This window comes from Xyrauchen texanus, chromosome 23, assembly GCF_025860055.1.
Source record: "Xyrauchen texanus isolate HMW12.3.18 chromosome 23, RBS_HiC_50CHRs, whole genome shotgun sequence".
NCBI lineage: Eukaryota > Metazoa > Chordata > Actinopteri > Cypriniformes > Catostomidae > Xyrauchen > Xyrauchen texanus.
Window position 1 is genome coordinate 37,332,662 of NC_068298.1, and position 22,582 is coordinate 37,355,243.

The window sequence follows — 22,582 nt, forward strand, 5'->3', positions numbered from 1 at the left end:
AAGGTTTGTTTGTAGTTCTAATGTTGGAATGTGGTCTTTATAATTTTGTTTTTGACACACAATCTATTTTTTGTAATATGTCAAAATGTCAAATGTTAATATGAGTGGATTGTCTCTCTCCACGTGGAATGTGAATGGGGCACCCCATAAAAAAGAAAGGAAGGTTATTTCTCTTCATGAACTTAAAAAATATGATATAGTGTTTCTTCAAGAAAAACATATTTTCCCGTAGGAAGCTGAAAAAGTTGTGAAGATATGGGGTGGGCATATTTTCTTTAGTGCTGGCTCAAGTAAGAGCAGGGTAGTCATTACATTGATAAGTAAGCATCTACAGTTCAAATGTCTCAAACAAATTAAATATAAATTAGTAAGAGTCATTATTGTTTTAGCAGAAATTCAGGGGCAAAAGTTGATTTTGGCTAATATTTACACACATAACGCTGATGATCAGGGCTTTTTATAGACCTTGAAGGGATGTTTCAAGCCGCTGGTACCCTCATGATATAATATTGGGAGAAGACTTTAATCTTTTGATGACTTAGTCCTTGATCATAGTGAATCAAAAGTGTGTAAGCCCTCTAGAGCAACATTGTCGCTTCACAGGATGTGTAGAAATCTTGGTCTTAATTTGGAGACTTTTGAACCCATCTGGTAGGGACTATAATTTTTTTTCATTAGTCCAAAACATTTATTCTAGAATAGATTTTTTTTATATCCAAGTCCCTCATTTCATCTGTTGTGGACTTCTCAATTGGAAACATCTTAGTCTCAGATCATGCACAGGTGAGTTTAGAGGTGATGCCACATACGATGAAAAATAAATCATATTGTTTATGCTTTAATGGATCCTTTTTGCGAAATCATGAATTCCAACAATTGTTAAAGGCTGAAATCAATGTTTATATGGAGACCAACTGGTCCTCGGTATCCAGCAAAGCTGACCGAAGTGCTGTACAGATTAATCTACAATACAATCAAATAAAACAGAAATGGTTAAAAAAAAAGACAATCTCATTTAATACTGCAAAACGCTAGAGAATACAAGTGCATTTTAAGCCTACGTATAAAAATAGACAGTGATGAAGCTTGTCTAATGTCAAGTGGTAGCTGATTCCACAGCCTAGGAGCAGCAACTGCAAAGGCTCTGTCACCTTTGCGTATACAACGTGCCAAGGAATATGCCTTAACATTTGTCTGCAGATCTTAAAGACCTAGTTGGTAAGTATGGCTGTATTAAATCCCTAATATATGACGGGGCCTGGTGATTAAGTGCTTTAAAAACAAACAAGAGTAATTTAAATTGAATCCTAAAATAAACAGGAAGCCAGTGCAGAGAGGCCAGGATTGGGATAATATGATCCCTTTTTTTAGATAATGTCAAAAATCTGGCCGCAGCATTTTGAACCAATCGAAGGCGGAAAAGAGAGGATTGAGGTGGACCAAAATAAAGGGAATTAAAATAATCCAATCGAGAGGTGAAAAAAGCATGAATAACAATCTCCGGGTCTTGAAAAGATAAAGCTGATTTAAATTTAGAAATCATTCATAACTGATAGAAACTATTATTCACTACTGAATTTATCTGTCGGTCTAAGCCCAAGTCAGAATCTATAATGACACCATGATTTGGGGGACAAAGCAGGGAAGCTTTTGGCTAGATATATAAAGCAGAAAGAGTCTTTTTCCTTGGTGACATCTGCTGGTGGTGAAATTTTTACCTCGGCCATTGATATTAATAATTATTTTAAAGAATTCTATCTTGATCTCTATAGTTCCATGTCTTCGTCTACTGATGAGGATATCAGAAATTCTGTGGAACTATTAGAACTCCCTAAACTGACGATTGAGCAAAAAAAGTATCTTGATTCTGAGATAAACTTGGAGGAGCTTGTCGAGGTAATTAAGGCCTTGCCTTCAGTCAAGGCTCCGGGGCCAGATGGTTTTCTGAGCTTTGGCTCTGACGGCATACTACCCAGTAATGGCTTTTCAGCCAGGCACCTTCCAGTGGCCCAACAGGGCATTAAGTATTTGGGCATTTTATTCCCAGCAAATTTGTCTGATTTAGTTAGAGTTAATTTTGACCCCTTAATAAAAAGATTTTCAAGCGATGTGGGCTTCATTACATTTATCTATGATTGGGAAGGTTATTGTTATTAAAATGAAATTGTATTCCAAAATTGAACTTCCTGCTACATTCTCTCCCTGTGGATAACCCCCTCTCTTATTTCAAGCAATTTGATTGCATAGCAAAGTCCTTCATTTAGAATGGTAAACATACCAGATTACATTTCAATAAGTTACATAGGCCGACTGACAAAGGTGGGCTAGGCCTACACAAGATTTTGTTTTATTATTATGCATTCGGTCTCAGACATCTAGCTCATTGGTCGCTTCCACCTCAGAGAGCCCCTCCCTGGTTTTGTATTGAAAAGACATTTCTTGCCCCTATTTCACTATTGCAAAGCCTATCTATATAACTAACCAGAGAAGTTAAGTTACACCCTGTTATCTTGCATTTGCACTCAGTTTGGACAAAAGTATCCAGAGTGGTTAATTCAGACATTTATTTAAATGTTGCCTCGAGCATATCGCTGAACCCAAAATTAAGTATTAATAAGTCCCCCTTCTGCTGGTCAGAGTGGATTGTGAGGGGGGTTGCTACACTCGGTGACCAATATGAGAGTATCGAGATCCTTTGATAATTTGGTTCAACATTTTGGGATTCCCAGATATCAATTCTGTATGTATTTACAGCTGCACCACCTGCTTTGTACTATTTTTAGGAGTAGCATACACCCCCCTAAAGTGGCAGATACTCTGGGAGTGGTGATTACTGCTCTTAGAAAAGGTCATGAGTCATCTGTGTATTACTTCCTGTTAATTCAGAGTCTGGGGGACGGAGCTTCAACTTCTATCAAGAGATTATGGGAGAAAGATTTTAACTTGGTATTGGAAGAGGGAGTGTGGGCTAGGATTCAAAAGACAGTCAAGTCTGTATCTAGAGATGCAAGGGTGCACCTTTTGCAATTAAAAATTTTACATAGATTCTATTGGACCCCCTCTAGATTGTATAGGCTTGGTCTTAAAGACACACCAACCTGCTGGCGATGCCAATCGGAGGATAGAGACCCATGTTTTTTGGTGGTGTGCTGAGATCCAGGAATTTTGGTTGAAAGTTCAGAGTTTTGTGTGTGCCGTGTTGGGTACTCTGGTTTCACTTTGCCCCAGACTCTGTGTTTTGAGTGATGGGGTGGTCATCAACTTAGGTGATGAATACATGAAAAATTGGGTCCTGACCAGTGTTATGATAGGCAGGCAGATTGTTTTAAGGGGATGAAAGTCAGCTGGAGTGACCTCAATTTGGCAGTGGTGCGAGGAGATGGGAGGGTTTCAGCTTTCAAGGATGTGTCGTGTAGAAGGCTGGGGGTCTGGGATTCATTTAATGGTATATGGGGTAGTTATTTGATGTTTTGGGGGGACTCTCAGAGAGGGACTGTGGAGAGACAGGCATAGTTTTAGATGTGTATGATTACTATATTTTTTATTTTATTTGTTTATTTATTTTTATTTTATTTGTTTTATACTTTTTATGTGTGTGTACTTATGTGAGGGTTGTTTGTTGGAGGTTAGGGTGGGGTTGTTGATTGAGGAGGGGTAGTAGTGGGAGTTCAATTTTAATTCACTGTATATATGTTTTGTTTTTCTTTGTCTTCTTTGAATCAATAAAAATGTTAATCTTAAAAAAAAACGCAGTTGGAGATGAAGAGGGTCCTACCCGGCTTAAATTTTTTTTGGACATTCCGATTCCAATGTCTGAATATTCTTTAGAATTAAAGGTAAATTAAAATGATTAAAAATAATAATTTTAATATAATAATATGGTTATATAATATGTTTGTGGGCATGGTACCACTGTTATAATCTGTTTATTGGATCCACCATTTATTTTTTACATTTGTTTTTGCATTTTTTTTATTATTTTCATGACAATTAAGCACATTTCCCCCTAACTTTAATTACAGTAATGCATGCGGATGTTTCACTTATTAGTTTTGTTTTGTTTTGTTTAGTATTCTACAATGTATTCTCAAAAGAGATTCTCATTAGATTTACATATATGTTTTACTGTATTAGAGTAAACATTACAATAATTCAAAGGTTTTTGATATTGAAATTGGCATTTTTAAAGGCAGTTCAGTGGGAAAGGGTTATTTATTTATAATTTCTCTATACCTAACAGAAGCCTCCATTTCTTTAACCTAAGTTTGATTTCTTATTTGTTTATTTTGATTTTGGGTAAATGCGCCCCGGACGTGCTCTTGACACATTCATCCATGTATCATTTACATTTACATTTATGCATTTGGCAGACGCTTTTATCCAAAGCGACTTACAGTGCAGTTATTACAGGGACAATCCCCCCGGAGCAACCTGGATTTAAGTGCCTTGCTCAAGGGCCCAACAGTGGCATCTTGGTGGTGCTGAGGCTTGAACCCCTGACCTTCTGGTCAGTAACCCTGAGCCTCAGGCACTGAGCCACCACTGCCCCCTGTATCATGATCAGTGTTTGGGGGAATCACATAACAAAGTAATTAGTTGCTGTAATTTGATTACTTTAAGTGTAACGGGTTGCATTTTTTACTATTTTCAGCAGATTGCAGTACTAACTTTCAATTTTCTGACTTTCAACCAAGGTAATTACTTTTTAGTACATGTGTTAAACATATTTCCAAAATAAAATTTTATATAACACATTTAAAATACGAATTAATATTAACATTTCTGTGACAGCTGAAGGGTGTATGACAATAAACAAGTAGGAAATATAGACATTATTTTGAATTTGTTTAGCAGAAAAATAAACTTTTGCATGAAAAGTGTTTTAGAAAGTAATCGAAATATAAATTCATTAGTAATGGGATACATTTTTCAATTAAGTAATCAGTAAAATAATCAGATCCCAATTTTAGAGAATTAGATTTTTGTAATTCATTTGTAGTGGAATTCTTATTTTGATTCACTTACCCAACACTGGATTTAATATCATGATTATTTTTGTTTTATTTTTAATATGCATCGTGGTATTCTTTAAAATACCTTGGAATACCATGTTAATAACATGGCATATGAATACAACCATTTAGTATACGTGACATGGTATTACTGTTGGATACATCACTATACCATAGCATCCTCCAGGGCTGGACTGGGAAGAGAAATCGGCCGGGATTTTACATGGCAACTGGCCCAAAAGTCTGCGTTTTGTGGTCCGTTTTGCATAACGTGGAGGCTCATTTTAGCTTATCGTGGCTCATTCGGCACGGTTTGCGACCGACCCAGCGGCCCGCTTGGTTCTCCCAATGGCCAGTCCACCCCTGATCGGCCCCAAAGTGCATCGGCCCACTGGGAAAATGCCCGGTATGCCAGATTACCAGTCCAGCCCTGGCATCCTCCCACATTCACTCACACACTTTTTTTTTTTGTTTAATGGCTCTCTCAATTCAACCTCCCAATTTGTTGTTGTCCATCCATCCCTCCTCCCCCTCTCTTTTGTTCTGTCATCTAACGGTAATGAAAGACAAACATTGTGATAATTATCACCTACCTCAGGGAGGCTCGAGCAGAGGGTCACCACGACCGTAATGAGGTGAGCAATAATATTATGTCTCTCCCTCCTTTAGGCTGACTGCTGCTGAGTCAGACTCGCTTACACACTCACACAACACTGATGTAGAACACAGCACAGACCTTGCCTGATAAACCCTGTTCACTCTATTATTCCTCTTTGATTCATTGATCCTGGTTTTATTGTCCCTCTGTGGTCTATAAGCTTTTTAACAGGAGAGATAAAACCAAGTCATGCTAAATATACACATTGAAATATATCAATAAATAAATATTTATTGATATATTTTGGTTTTGGGATGAAAAATGACCTGGACCGCATTTGCCAAAAGCATCGTAACCATAAGTGGATCTTCGAGACCATTAGCGTCAATGGTTTCCACAATCTACTTAAGCTTATGTTGCTTTTGGCAAACGTATTCAGGACAGTTTTCATGAGATTTTCGTGAATGAATTGGACTAAATACTAACATGTTTTTTCGTATTACAGAGCAAAGCAAGGGTTTTTATTGACCTGTGCTTGCTGACATCTTGTTAAATAAAGGTCATTTTTTATCATTTTTAGCAACAGTAGTGTTTTTATTTGCTGTCTGGCACTCTGATCACACTCTCATATGGGATCTGATGTGACATTATCAAAACAGAACATCATTCCTACTGCATCAAATGCACTGAGAAACCGCAACCTGTTTTCATATAAATATTTAACTGCATGTTTGATGACTGTGCTTGATGCAGTGAGCTCATGCATGTGTGTGTGTGTGTGTGTGTGTGTGTGTGTGTGTGTGTGTGTGTGTGTGTGTGCGTCTGTGCCTGTGCCTGTATCAATGCATATGCAACAGTCTCTGCACCAAATGAGTGAACCTCAAGAAAACATGCCCTGGTCACATTTAACCCTAAAATACAAAACAGATAAAAATAAGGCAGAGGCGTTTTGCTGTAACGGTCCTGTCACTCAGTCAGTCTGGGTTTTTGTCTTCATGTTGTGCTGAGGTTCAGTCACTTTGGTCTAAGGTGTCAGGTTTGTGTGTGGCCAAACTCTCACACAGGTTTCCTGTCTTGTTTTTGTTGCCTGTTGCATGCATCTTGTGGTGTTTGCCTCGCGAGAGAATGCGTGGCATCGCTTTGTTTGGCGTTGCTACACATTCTCTCATCTTGTTTGTCAGTTGGCATGGGCGTATATTGCCTTATTGTCTTGGCGATGAGCGCTCATGCTATTCAGGTGCTTTGTTGTCTTGTGAGAGCATGTGGCTTTGTTTTGTTTCTGTATCGCTGCATCTTACGTCATACCCTGCCACCCTGTTTGCCTATTAGTAATTTATTAGTTACACCTGCCCTGTCTTATTAACCTGTTGATTTCTCTCCCTATTTTAGTCTCCTAGTGTTTGCTGTCCATTGCAATTTCAAAAATCCTCAACATCATCATCTGCCCCCATTTTCAGGAGCGTGGGTGGGGGCAGGGTACTGCGACTGTCCGGGGTCACGTCCAGGGCTTTCTCCTGGCTAAGGAGGTTCCGGATTGCATGCCGGTCCTCTGCTTGAGGCCGCAGGATCTCAAAGACCCAAAGAGAGTTCAAGCAAGGTCTGTTGATGATTCTGGTGCAGGTTGGCGAGGATCTCCGAGAGTTGGAAGGGCTCCATGGGGCGCACTTTTAACGATTTCCCGGGTTTCGGCACCAGTGTGTAGGATTACGTAGTGAGGACACGGGAGGCAGGTTGCTCCAAACAAAGGTACCGCTCTTTAATTCGTCAACTCAGCACTTTACAGCTTCACAATTATACTCGGCTTCACAACAGCAGGGCTATCCAAGTCTCTGACTCTCCCAGTCTGGAGGTTCTGTGGCCGTTTTTATGCCACTCTCCCCATGCTCACTGAAATTAGAGACAGGTGTTAGACATAATTTAGCTCAGGTGCAAGCGCCCTTACTGCTTTCTCTCCCCGGAAGGGCACTTGACCACGCCCCCGCTGCCACACACTGTAACTATTTATCTTCCTTAGAAATAGCATGAACATTTTCGGGAGAAGTGACTTCACTCCAAATCGCTCCGAACCGATGTCGTTCGTTTGTGCTGATTTGTTAAAAGAAACATCATAACATATTCCTTTCTTTGTATTTAACAAGATAGCTTTTAGGAGCCGTGAAATTATTCCAAGTTTTTTCGCAAGTGAACAGCCATAGTATTCAGGTCTGAATAAGTTTATTAGTTTTAATTCTGCTAGAAGCTGGCACGACTTGAAGTGTTATTAATACAGTAAGCTACGAATCTGAAAATGGCAATATATGCATTTGAATGCTGCAAGTGTTCATAAATGTTTTTACTGATATAAAAATGTCAATTATATACAGTAGATATATGCAATATACAGAATATGACAAAAATGACAATTTTCATATATGTATCATGATTTTTTAAACACTTGTGGAATTTAAAATGTGTACATAAATGCTCAAATATATGAACTCTAATTGTATTTGTTCGTATATGGCCAGTGGAAATATCTCAGGGCCAAACAAAGCATGACAACTGTTTCACAAATAGCATGCCCGAAGGCATGCTCCTTAGCTTAAGCAGCGTGTGACTTTTCCACGTAATGTATGATCGGCATGCAGCGTCTTAACATTGTGAAACTGTGTTTTCTTAATGGCATGAATTGCACTGAAGGCCTAGATTTAAAATGCACGGTCTGCGGCTGTATATGGCCATATACCAGATTTAAATATCAGGCAATGTAATAATGGCAACAGATCTAATTATTGAATCCACATTTGTGATTTTAGCTTACAGATTTATTGTACATCAATTTTAAAGTTTTATTGCATTCTCTGAGGCAGAAAACTATAATAGAAAAATAATTAAGGGTCTTTCAATACCCACAGCTTTCACATAAATGTATGATATTATTGTGTGCATTTTATATTAATTTGGTTTTGGTTGGTTGCTAACTGCATATTCAGTTATTATGCTCTAAAATATTTAAATGTAATTGAATTTAAAATGTAATTAATACAATTACAGAGGAATAAAATGATGATTTGTGAGTTTTCACTGCAAAACAACCCCAAAAAATACAGCAAATTGCATTGCAAAATTTAAGAAAACTAGCAGCATATTCAGCCATTTTGTAATTCCAGCTAGCCAAATTACATGGCCATCATAATTTGATGACCAAACTTTAGTTGTGGCAATGTAACTGATTACATTGCGACAACAGGAAAAGTTAAATTCCTGTATTCGTTGCCACAACGGAACTTTGGAACGGTTCAATGGTTTTATTAACAATGTTCTCAAGATAAGGCGCACCTGGCGCCGGCTGCAGAAGGCTGAAATCCAGCAAGCCACAATGGGCTAATGAAGGGTGTGTTCGTATGATAAATTTGTGCTTTGTGGAAGTCGGTAACAATCCGAAGAGAGTCTGTTGAAGCTGGTGTGTTGCGAAGCAAAGCCCAGATTATATTGTCCCTGAGATGTGGGCAGAGACTGAGGAATCCTCCTTCACATGAACTGGGCATAGAACTGGCAAACAGGAAGGTAACAGCACCTCTACAGGGGGCCAACCAACAGACACACGAGCATGCTCCAACTACACAAGAGAGCACAGTTAACATGACAATGAACAATAAACGGAAAATAACGAGGTGACACACAAGGAATAATTAGGGAGTGCAATCAGTGTGATGCAGATGGTAAAGGGCGAGTAAATCATTGCTGTGATCAGCATCTCCCTCATCAAAAATGTCAAATTAATCAGTTAGCAAAACTTTTTAATTACAATTAAATATGTACAGTATATGGACAGACAGACAGACAGTCAGTCAGTCAAACTTTTTAAATATACTGAATGGTGTTGCCATGGCGATCCACTAAATTAAAGGCAAAAATAGGGAAACATGAAGTGTCAAATATCTTCTGCGTGCATTGTGTGATTTAGTTTAAAATTTAGTTTTATGTTTTTTTCTTGGGGGCTAATCACATGGATGTGGCTATTGTGGGTCATGGTCATAGCACCACCAACTGGCAGCAGGAAGTGTGGCACTTACAAAAAGTTACCCAAATTGCTTAAATGCCAATGGGTGAAAATGGACCCATGGTGCTTTGGCCTGTCATTGCTGCTTGCAGCTATATTTTATATTTAGGCTATTATTATAAGTAGTATTAAAGGACATTTTAAGAGTGGAGACACAAAACAGGATGGGGAAAAGTGGAACAAAAAGGAAATCGAACTCGGGTTGTCTGCACGAAAAAGAGCACATCAACAAAATAAAGGCACATCTAATTTCTGTGTTTCCACCAGACTATTTGATTGCAAATAGTTGCATTGTGTGGCAGGTGCTTAGGAATGCCGCTCCCTATACGCATATTACGCAGTCTGTGTAGGGTACCACCCTACCCATGGGGGGCACCAGAAACTCCACCGGCTACCCTTTATCGCACGTTATATACTTAGAACCCGATAGTAGTCGCGGCACACAGATGATCGCCTCACTGCTTGCAATCTGTGAGGACCAGTTATAACCTCACTCCACCATTCACTCATATTGCTTATTTCTGTACTAATTTCTTTTATTTATTGTTTTACTTAAAAATAAGTTAAAAAAAAATATTAATTAAAGGCAGAACTTTCTTGCATTACAGTAATGTTACAGCAGGTAAATTTTTTTTTAAATAAATATATATTTATTTCCTAACAATCTATACATTTATTGGGAAAATGTACTCTCAATATGTTCTCATTAGATTAGTAATTTTCTACTGAATTACAGTAACTATTATACTATTTTATAGTAATATTTGTTTTGCATTACGGTAATGTGAGGGGGGGAGTGCTTAGTCCTCATGCACATAGTCACAATGCAAAAAGTCTTAATGGTCATAAAAATAGGTCATAAAAATAGGATTCATGTCTCATCCTGCAAAATCATGTTTTTAAGAAAAATGTTAACATATACAACTTTACTGAAATGTATTATTTCTTATTATTTTCTTTTGATTTTGTATTGAAATATGACCCAGACATGTTGTTTATGGGATTCACTCCAATACTCTGTTTGTCTGTTGCAAAATGTGTGATTGTGTTGCCTGTATTTTTTATACTGGTCTGAGACTCATTTTGGATGCAGATGCCGGCCTATCTGTCTGTCAGGGATCAGCTCAGCACTAAATTTAGCATCTTGCCTGCAATACGAGAGAGAAATAGAGAGTATCTCATCCATATGCTAGAATATATTACTGTGCCACTTTCTATCTTTCTCTCTCACCCCTTCTCTCTTCTTAGGCATTATAGAAAACAATACAGTCCTCTATCCTTAAAGTAAAGTGTGTCATATTTTTTTATACTTTCTCCCGTTTTTCCACGCAGGGCAGGGCCGAGAAGCATCTGGCCAGAGCGAGGCCAGTAAGATAAGTGGTGAATGAGTTCCACCTGTGTGCCACACCGGTCTCGCATTCCAGTGAGGGGTGCTGGAAGTATTTGAGGAGAGGAAACAGCAACAGATGGGGAAAGAGACGCATGAACTGTCTGTGTGTTAGTGTTGATGGTGTAATGCTGAAAAGCAATATGTGTTACTGCTGCTGAAAAGCAGATGTGTTGAAGTGTTTAATGTACATTGAAAAGTGCTACATTAAAGTGTCTTACGTATTTGTCCAGCTGGTCCCAGCTTCCTCCTTTGAATTGTTACACTGACCAATGAAATGGGGGGGGAGTGTTTTGGAAACCTGATGTTAAACAATCCCATTTTGCTATTCTGTTTGGTGCCACTTGTGTCGCAGAAATTATACACAGCTTTAATCTGCCAAAAAAATCCTCTCCCAAGCTTTTTCTATCCCAGAGCCGCCCTCTTCCTCTCCCAGACTCACTCTATTTTTTTTTTCATTTCCATCTAAAAACACAGTCCTGTGTGTGCATGAGTGTGTGTGCCCAAAGTGGCACTAATGATAAAGCATCAGTCATGTTTACTCTGTGTCTCTTTGTTGAAGCAGCTGTGTTCCAGCAGGCCTGGATGCTATCTGGACAACATGAATATGTGTGTGATGTGATGTTATCTGGCAGAGACAACGACATTGTCTGAGCGCAGCCTATGTGTCTGTGTGAGACAGGATGAAGCGAGGCACAGCATATGTGTGTATGTGTGCATGAAGTCTGTCGACTGAACATTCCTCTAAAAGTGTCTGTATGTATTGGTAGGGTTGTGTGTCTTGTAGGGGAACACTGATGCTACTGAACGCAATCTAAAATGAGATAGAGAAGCAGAAAAATAAGCTGCATCATGGGTTTGTTTCCAAAAGGCTAAAATAATGCAGATTCAATGATAAGCTTTTCTGGATTCAAAGTGAGTTGGACTGAGCCGCATCAAGGAAATTAAGACCACATAAAGCTCTTACACTGAGATGACATCACACACGTTTACATGCCGCTTCATGTTGAATAAGCGTGTGTGTTAAATTCTCCATACATTGTGGACAAAATTGTCTCTGGAAATTTGTTAAATCTGATGAAACCTTCCTTTGGGGACATCCACAAATTGAAAGAAAATGGGAAAAAAAAAAACATTATTTATGTTCATCTTTTTTATTAATGATTTAATATTTTGTATTATTATAGTTTTAAAAATGCAAAAAGTGTTATTAGAGGGTTAGTGTTTGGGTTATTATGTAGTCATCATGTTATGTCGGTTGCTACGGTAACTATTTTAAAAAGTCACGCTGGGGTCGCTATTATGTGGTTCTTGCTCTCGGTGGGGCACGTGGTGAGTTGTGTGAGGAAGTCTCCAGCACTACGTATCCGCGGTAACGCGCTCAACAAGCCACGTGATAAGATGCGCGGATTGACGTCTCAGACGTGGAGGCAAATGAGATTCATCCTCCACCACCCGGATTGAGGTGAGTCACTACGCCACCACGAGGACTGAGAGCGGCATTCCAAAAATTGGGGAGAAAAGGGGAGAAAAATCCAAAATAATAAAAATTATTACATTGTTACTAGTAGAAGTGTTCCATTCCTGATATCAACTATTGTATTACAACTATAGTGAAAATGATATTTTTTTTTTTTTTTTAGATATCTGTAAATGTATTTGAACATGTTAGATTTGGTATTTCAGATATCAAGAAATGGATTCAGATATCAATAACTTGAAGAGTAATTAAAGATATCTAAATAGAAAAACTTTCTTACTAGTTATAATAACACTTGAGACACCTCAAATTAACATTGTCAATAGTAAAAAATAAAAAATAAATTTGATTTAAAAAATAGCATTTTTACTAGATGTAATTCAGTTGAGATCAGGAATGTACATTTGCACTAGAAACTATGTATTGATATAAAATAACCAGTAAGAAGTGCATAGCTCATATGTGATATTGGAACTTGTAAGAAATTGATAATAGATATCTGTAATTGTGTTTTGAACAAGAAGTTTGACAGAAAATGTTGAAATTCTACTGGTGAAAATGCAGTTAGAGGTATCAATAATTATGATTTTACTAGCTGAAATTCCATTTTTGATATCAAGAACGAAATTTCCACAAGTAATTATATCATTTTTATATCAAGAATTAAAAAATGTAAAAAGTTGATATAAAAATGTTTGTATATTCACTAGTAATGATTTCAATGTTGATATTAATAATTAGTATTTAAACTAGTTGAAAAATAATTATAAATATCTATAATTGATATTCTGCACATGGTTAAAGGGATAGATCACCCCAAAAGGAAAATTATCAGAGACTATTTAGCAGAGATGGGCCACTTCTATTAAACTAAATGGGAGAAATTGGAACATTCGGCCAAGGAGCTCTAACACCAAACACCCAAAAGATATAGAAAGAAAGATCCTGCCTTACAGTTAAAAGAGCCAATCACCTTTTAGATACAGACATCACCTGTCAATCAACACTAGAACGTGCATGCGCATCAGCTATACAATCCGGGAAAATTGTGTTTTTAGCGTAATCTGAGGTGAAGAATCCCAATTTATGAAACCAGTATTGTCAGATTTTATTGCTGATTTGAAATGTTCTTTGTTCGTAATCTTGACCAACCGTATTTTTTATATTTTGGCCCTTTAGTAAATAGGAGCTGCACTGGCATGACTGGAAATAGCCTCCAGAGAGCATTCCAAACATGGCCGACAGTGGACTGACTTGCTAGAAGACTTTGAAATGATCTGATCATTTACTCACCCTCATGCTATCCCAGAGGTTTTTGACTTTCTCTAAATTTACACTTTCACATGAAGCCAAACGTGAATATTTATGGTAAACAAAAAAAAAAGAAAGAAAAAAGGACTTAAATATTAATCTGTTTTATACCCACACTATAAAATCACTTCTGAAGACATATATTACTTTTATGCTGACTTTATGTCCTTTTTGGACCTTTTAAATTCTGGTCACCATTCACTTGCATTGTGAGGACCTACAGAGTTGAAATATTTGTCTAAGAATCTTAATTTGTGTTCAGCAGAAGAAAGTCATACACATCTGGGATAAAATGATAGAGATTTTCCATTTCAGGGGAACTATTCCTATCTTTAAGATCATATAAAAATGTTAGCAAGATTTACGCTGCTAATAAGGTGGAAGGAGTCATCATAGGTTGATAAGAGATTAACATAAACCCTTTTGATATTTAAAGGAATAGTTCCCCTGAAATGAAAAATCTCTCACCCTGTTCTATCAAATCTATTACCCTGGAATTATTTTTAAAAAAATTAAATACCACAGCAGTGAGGGGGTTTCTATTACAACTGCTGAGAGTGACAGTAAATTTGTCATCTTCTCCCATCTGACCGCTCTCTATTTTTTCCTCTTCTGGAAATTAATTCAAATTTAATAGTGGATTTTTTTCTTTTGCTCTAGAAGCAAATTGGTAAGTGAAAATATTATTAACTGTGATCTTACATTCACGCCCATTCATTCCCATTCAGTTTACCCTGCAACCGTTTCTTCCGTGTTCCAAAAAGGTCCATATTGCAGGTTGAATGAGTACTTTTAGCGACATCTGCTGGTGTTTTGGTGCTATAAAAACGTCACCATTAAATTTGTTGCTAAAATGGTTTTGTCACATGCTTAGGTTGGACGAGATATATAAAAGAAAAGCAGAAGGTGCTTTTGTTAGATCTCGCCGTAAGTGGCTCGAAGAGGGTGAGCAGAATTCTGCATATTTTTTTAGACTAGAAAAGCAGCAATCAAAAAATAACACCATTCAACAATTAAGTATTGATGGAACAATTACTGACGATTCAAAGAAAATTGCCAAGTTTTGTGCTAGATTTTACAGTGATCTTTACACCTCTAGATATTGTCCCCAAGATGCCACATGTTTCTTTAATTCTATTCCTAATATCAATCAGATTTCTGAAGCTAATTATGACTTTTGTGATGCCCCTATTTCTCTAAATGAAATTACTAATGCTATTAATCAACTAAAAATTAATAAATCACCCGGTACGGACGGCTTTACTGCCGAATTTTATAAGCATTTTTCTCTGAGCCTAGCCCCGTTTTTAAAAGAAGTTTTTGCTGAGAGTGTTTATAGAGGTTCCTTGCCACCTACATTAAGTCAGGGTCTAATTACACTCATTCCTAAGCCTAAGAAAGATTCTCTCCTGTTAGATAATTGGCTCCCATTTCCTTATTAAATAGTGACTATAAGATTTTTGCTCTGATACTTGCTAAGAGACTGAAATCCGTACTAGACTCTATTATTGATGAGAGCCAATCTGGGTTCATGCATAATAGACATATCTCAAATAATGTGAGATTGGTTTTAGATTTATTAGACTACTCTGAGCTAGTTCATGAAGACAGTTTTATTTTTTTCTTAGACTTTTACAAAGCCTTTGATTCTTTAGAACACGATTTTATATTGGAAACCTTAAAAAAGTTCGGTTTTGGTCAGTTCTTCTGCAGATCGGTCCAAACTTCACTCTTAAAAAAAAAGGGTTCCTCTGGGTTCTTTATAGAACCCTGGGGTTCCGTTCTTGGCCAATAGAACCTTTTACCAAAAAAATGGTTCTATGTAGAACCCTTGAGAGCAAAGAACCTTTTTTATTAAAATGGTTATAATTCATGTTTTATGACTGAAGTGTAAACTAAAGATTACACAATAATTATAGGCCTACACAACACATTCACAACACTTTTTGAGTCAAGACCCATGAAAATGACTGCTGTAGTCAAAAATAAGAGTCAAAAAATATTAATATCTAGTCAATGTATGATTTGAGCTTTGCCTTTAAATAAAAAATAAAATGACCAGGTGTTTTCTTTATTTTGTATTCCATATTGTGATGGCTTTAATCATAGGTTTTAATCTGTCGAAGGTAACATTAAAAAAATAATTATCGTAAAAATTCCCTATGGTGGCGTATATGCGTTGCATCATCCTTGAATTCCTATTGGTGGATTGGCGAAGATGAACCTCCGAGAGACAAGTTGACTGACAGTTTGGCTAATTTTTTCAAACTGAGGAGTCCGCCATTTCTTCCCGTTTATACCCACAGGTAAGTTACGTTTTTACATTTTTAAAATAATTTTAATGAAATATTTAGTATTGTAGTTAATAGTTATATTGGTTAGACTAGCCCTTGTGTTACATACTGATACTAGAAGCAAAAAGGATAATATTTACCTCAGACACTGCTGTGTAACGTTAGCAGTGAAGGGCTTCGTCAGCCGTCGGTTCAGAAAGCCCTTTTCAATTGTTTTTCCTCCGGTTTTAAATTATTTAAGTTACAGTCTCCCTTTATTTCCTTGTTAATGTTAATTGAATTGTCAATAACAATAAGACAGCTGTGTTATAAGGAGACGAGCTTCGAGACAGAAGCGTGAATTTTAATTTCAATGGAGCGCGCGCTCGTTGTTCGTTAACGGTACATTAACAATAAGCGCCAATTCAAATATAAGCGAACCGGGTGGAAGACGGAGGAGTATGATATGTGAATGTTTGTCGCAGTTTCACACATACTTAGGCCTGTGTTAACAGGTGTTATTAATTCTTCTATAGAATATGAAATATTTGGTTGTTTTGTTTTTTTACAGAGCAGCAAATTGATGGGGAGACTCTGCTGGGTCTCACAGAAAGGATGGTGGAAAGACTTTTTCCTGTAATGAAACATCAGGTGACATTTATGAAGGAGCTTAATAAGTTAAAAAAGTAAGTCTGTACTGTTAAATATTAAACATTGTGGTTAAATATAAAACAAACTTATGCTAACCAAGCTTAAAATCCTTATCTTAATTTATATTTTTATTTTTCTTCAAACAGCCTGGAAACTGAAGTGCCTCAAATATCGTGTACTCCATATGTTTCATTGTTTTAAAGTTTAAACAGACTGTATTGTGGCAAGTAAAATGAATATCCTGTATAAAAGACTTCAACGTTGTATTCATGTTTACAGACAAGAACCCTGTGAGAATGAGGGCTCATTTGTTGCCCAACCTTGGCCAGCAGTATACAACCTGCCTGTCTTTCCCCCTGAATTGCAAGCAGCTTTGCAGAGGAAGGATCCCGGCTTTAAGAAGAAGGACAAGTCTCACATCCGTGCATTACTGATTCAAGTGTTGTTTGACAGCATCACCTAGCACACCTGGTACAGTATTGTATTTTATAACAGTTAAATGTATTGTATGTTTTGGTTGTTGGGTACTGAAATAATATATTTGATTATTTCTTAGGTACCCAAATCATAAAATATATGGAGATGTTCTGGGGAGTTTGATCACCCGCTTTCCATTTTTGAAGGATGGCAGCTCCTCTGGTTATGTATGAACATATTGCTGCTCTTTTAATATTGTGAAAATATTGAGATCATTGCTCATTAAAAAATCTCACACAGAAAAAAATCTATTTAAAAAAGAAAGTATAAATGTGTCTACAGGATACCTTGTTGGAATGCCTTAGAAACAAATTTAAAAAAGAAAGGATTCCCTTGGTTAGCTCATCAATCGTCCTGCAAATGAAGAAGTAGTATGGGATCAAAAGGAAGTGTGCTGGACAAACATATTCTGAGGGACTTAGTCAACAACAAGAGGCAAGTTCAGTTCAATAAATTTGATTTTGAAGGTAGATTAAATTAGTCTTAACATGAAACACATGTTGACAATTATTTCAGAGTGCAAAATGTAGAAGAGAACCATTGGATATAATGGTGTAACGCTAGTGTGGGAAGCAGGAGCAGGCAGACAGGAGGATCGGATCCAAACGCAGTTATCTTTATTGACTAATAGACAGGCAAAACACAAAGGAAAGCCCACAATGGGGAAACTAAACATAAACTAGAACACTCGGGCAGGAGGACACATACCAGGCTAACAACATACAACGATCGATAAGGAGTGAACAAGAAACAGGGCTTAAATACACAAGGACAGGATGATTACAAATGATAAACAGGTGTGAACAATGACACAAAATGGCAGTGATGACGGCAGGTGGATTGTGGGAAATGTAGTTCGGACAAAGACAAGTGAAACCAGGGCAGACAACAAGGGAATCGTGACAAATGGCTAGTGATGGGAAGTCTGGCTCTTTTCAAAGATTTAATTTAAGATTGATGTTTCAATCTTAAATATTTTATTCTGTGACTTTGATTCATATTTACGTACTGCACAATACTGTTTTTCTACCTCAGATTGTGTTGGACCTGGAAGTAATGGGTGAGGATGAGACAAGTTTCCAGGAACACATTAATGCCATCACCCTGGAGTTGCGTAAAAGCAACCCCAGTTACTCTGAGGTCAAGAACCGAATGAAGCGCACTCTTTTCAAAAGAGTACAGATTATGGACAGGCCTGCAGCTGAAGTAATGGAGCAGTTTCCTTTTCTTGGGGTGCCACAGCTTGTGAGTAAACACTGTTACATTTTGTGCCAGGCAAATAAGAAAAATCTGTGTATATTATATTTCTGTGAATTCCTATAGCTCATTTGGTAGAGCAATGCGTTAGCAATGCAAAAGGGTATCCCGGGAACACAAACTTATAAATGTATAGATTGAACGTAATGCAACTCCCTTTAGATAAAAGCGTCTGCCAAATACAAAGTATTTTATTTGATATAAAGTTCTTTTGTTTTATTCTTATTCTAATTGTATTATTTTAATTTTAGATATATACTTCTGTTAAAATTGAGGTCATTTAGAAATGGGAGCTCTAGCGCAAGTTCTACCGGAAGACTCTAATATCACGTCATTCATTAACCACAGATCTAGCCAATCACCACTCGACATATGCAGTATTTTTAAGCCTGGTTAACACCCATTACTAAGTTCGCAGAAACTGACGCCGGCGCTCACTCACCCGCGTCTCGATTGCAACCATAATGACAAATTGCAAATTTAATAGAAAAAAAATGTTACATGGTATTTCAATCAAATGGGATTCAACGCCTGTAATAATTTTGATTACTTTACCACGCCCACTATTTTTCTTATTGAAAATTCTGTCTCGGAAATACATCACTATATGGTAGTCAATTGCAACCTCCAGTTCATGCTGACTTTAAGGAACTTGTTCGGCTGAAAATGTGTAATTTGGATACAAGCACCAGAAGTAAACAAATGTTTTGTATTTAAGATGCTGCATGAAATGACAATGAGGTTTGGAACAGACTTGGCGAAGAACATGGAAACATCTCTAAATGAAATGGCCCCAAACATCATCAGGAGTGCAAAAGAAGGAAGTCAAAAAAAACCTCTACACAAATCTCTTTGGACCAGCAGAGGAAACCACAGAGGGTAACAACACCATATATTTTTTCCCATCCAACCTATCTGTTCCATGCCCAGTGTAAAGTTGCATTGTCAATTTAAAGGTAGCTCCTACAAATTGTATGAGTGGAAACATGTATTAAAATAATGTAAATATTAAAGGAATAGTTTACCCAAAACATTTCATAATTTACTTCCCTCTTGTCATTTCAAATCTTTATGACCTTCTTCTTCAGAACACAAAAGAAGATATTTTAAAGAAGGATGGTAACCGAACAACTGCGTGTGCCCATTGACCTGCATTGGTTTTGTGTCCATATAATAGAAATGGGTACCAGCATTGTTTGGTTACCAACATTCTTCAAAATATATGTTTTTGTGTTATGCCAAGAAGGAAAGCCATATAGGTTTAAAATGACAAGAGTGAGTGAATGATGACAGAATTTTCATTTTTGGGTAAACTATCCCTTTAAATGATTTCTATACCTAATGTACAATCATTTGTATCTGTTTATAGGTCTCTTTAGGAATGCTGCACTCATTTTATTGCCAGCACTATTCAAAGAAAATGCCACTTTCCTCTACTGTGTGGATAGTGTAAGTATAGAGTCTTCTGTAGTTTCATTAACATTTGATGCACTTGACTTGAATTAAAGGAACTGTTTATGCAAATATAAAAATATTAGTCAGTCTACTCACCCGTATGCCAAATTTTTTAAATGTACCCTTTAATTTACTCTCTCTCCTTAGTCATAAGTTTTGGACTGTTTCTACTGCTATGTACTGTCATTGAATAGCACCCCAATTTTGAGTGCATCGATCATAAAGGAAATCTATACAACTCCAGGGTTTAATACTTGTCTTCTAAAGCAAAATGGTACGCATAAATGGTACGTTAGTGAGAATAAAAATATTAAATTTGCCAAGATAGGTTACTATAATTAGACTATGTATAGATAAGAGAATAACATGCGATGGGGTGGCACATGAGCTCCACATTAATTATTATGAGTCTTGTTGGCCCTAGCTGTCATATCTGTGTTGTGTCATGAATGATTCAGTCACAAGAATGAAAGAACCAATGAGATTCCAAGTAATCAAAGTGGAGCTGATGTGGTAGCATGTTGAATGTTCTTCAGTCATCCGTAATGTTGACATTAAAACACATTACAAAGCTAGAAAGAGCCAGGATATTATTAAATATATCTCAGATTTTGTTTAAGTGAAGAAACAAAGTCATACACATAGGTTGGCTTGTTGGTGAGTAAATTATGGGGTAATTTTAAGTCTATTCGATGACATCTTTTAATTGGTGAAAAGCACTCAAAAGGTGAAATGTTTGTTTTACAGGAACCCAAAGGTCCTACACCCACCATTGTGTTTAATGGCTCTCCTGATCCCTCAATGCTGAAAGTGTCAGCATTATAATGGACAACGTGACCATTATAAGAGAGGCAGACATCGACATGTCACAGGCTGTGGAATGCCTTTTTGCTGTCTATTTTCTTTTCAATGTGCAATACCCGGTTCACATTAAGCACACAATGACTTTTATTCAAAAATACATGCTTAGGCAAGAGCATGTCAAAAGAACACCAATACCTGTACTAAAAATGTACAGTCAACTTCTGTAAATTGTAGTGATATTTAATACGTTTTAATTGTTCATGTATTGTTTTTTATCTGTATTGTCAAATATCAGAAAATATATATTTTTTCTTGTACAGTACTTAACTTTTACATGTATCTCTGAAATATGTACATACAGTACATAAACAATCTTATTTATATTTAATGCAAAGCGAAAATGCTTAAATAATTCACACTAAACAGTTGAATGTAATAAAACATCTTAAATGTAAAAAGGTTTTGCTGTCTAATACAGTATACAGAGGTGCAATTTTAAATGTCACTAATATTTTTTGTATAATCAATTGAATAAATTTATGAACTTTCTGGATTGATTATATTTTCTTATTCAATAATAATTATCTCGTTTAATAATAAAGAACCCTTAAATGGTTCTATATAGAACCATCTAACTTGGATTCAAAGAACCATTTGGGGTTCTTTTTATGGAACCCATTAAAATGGTTCTATATAGAACCATTTTGGAGTTCCATATATGAAGCGGGTGATAGAACCATTTCTGGTTCTAAATAGAACCATTTCTTATAAGAGTGTTTGTACACTAATGGAAACGGTTCTATTAAATTAAGCAATGGTACATCCCCAAGGTTTGATTTAAAGCGTGGAGTACGGCAAGGGTGTCCTCTTTCTGTTTACCTGTTCCTTCTCGCTGCCCAACTTCTTAATTTACACATTAAAAACAGTCCTATTAAAGGTATTAGTGTGGCAAATAATCATATTTTAATCAATCAGTTGGCGGATGATACAGCCCTGTTTTTGGCAGATGCTTCACAGGTTTCAGTTGCGATTAATCTTATTCGCTCTTTTTCCAAAGCCTCTGGTCTCACCCTCAATCTTAGCAAATGTGAACTGTTACCAGTGAATAAATGCTCTGCTTCCGTAGTGTGTAATATCCCTGTAAGAGATTCAGTCACATATCTTATCTTGGTGTTCATATCACCAAAGATAGAAAAGCCAGAGGTAAGTTAAACTTTTCTCCCCTCATTGAAAAAACGCAAAAGGTTTTCAACCGATGGTTACAAAGAGATCTTTCTTTGAAAGGCAGAGTTCTAATCACCAAGGCGGAAGGTATTTCTCGTTTAACCTATGCTGCTCAGTCATTACATGTAGATAACTCCTTTTGTAAATCTGTCGATAAGATGCTATTTAATTTTCTATGGAAAAATAAAACTCACTAAATTCGTAAGTCTGTAGTTCTGAATTCTTACAACAAAGGGGGCTTAAATTTCAGTAGACTTTAGCTCGCTCAACAACACATTCAAGATAAATTGGATCAAGCAATATCTCAAACACCCTACTTCCATCTGGAATTTTATTTCTCATTATGTCTTTTCACAGTTAGGTGGCCTAAAATTTATTCTGCTCTGTAACTATAAAATACAAAAAATCCCAGTTAAACTCTCCAATTTCCACCAACAGGCTCTTTTGGCATGGGCTTTACTTTACAAGCATAACTTCTCTCAACAGAGGTGTTATATATGGAACAATTTTAATATTGTTTATAAGAACAAGTCACTTTTTTATGATAATTGGTTCAACAATGGTATTTTATTAGTCAGCCAACTCTTTAATAAGAATGGACTACTATTCAG

General features: G+C 36.7%; 2 long non-coding RNA genes across 2 annotated transcripts; both read left to right on the plus strand.

Annotated features, from left to right (window-relative positions):
* Positions 1–17,005: 17,005 nt before the first annotated feature.
* LOC127617274 (uncharacterized) lies at positions 17,006–17,665 on the plus strand. Its single transcript, XR_007967298.1, has 3 exons — positions 17,006–17,225; positions 17,311–17,398; positions 17,514–17,665. It is a non-coding gene; the product is annotated as an uncharacterized LOC127617274 (long non-coding RNA).
* A 208-nt stretch (positions 17,666–17,873) lies between these two features.
* On the plus strand, positions 17,874–20,813 carry LOC127617275 (uncharacterized). Its single transcript, XR_007967299.1, has 4 exons — positions 17,874–18,476; positions 19,207–19,367; positions 19,858–19,937; positions 20,691–20,813. It is a non-coding gene; the product is annotated as an uncharacterized LOC127617275 (long non-coding RNA).
* Positions 20,814–22,582: the final 1,769 nt, after the last annotated feature.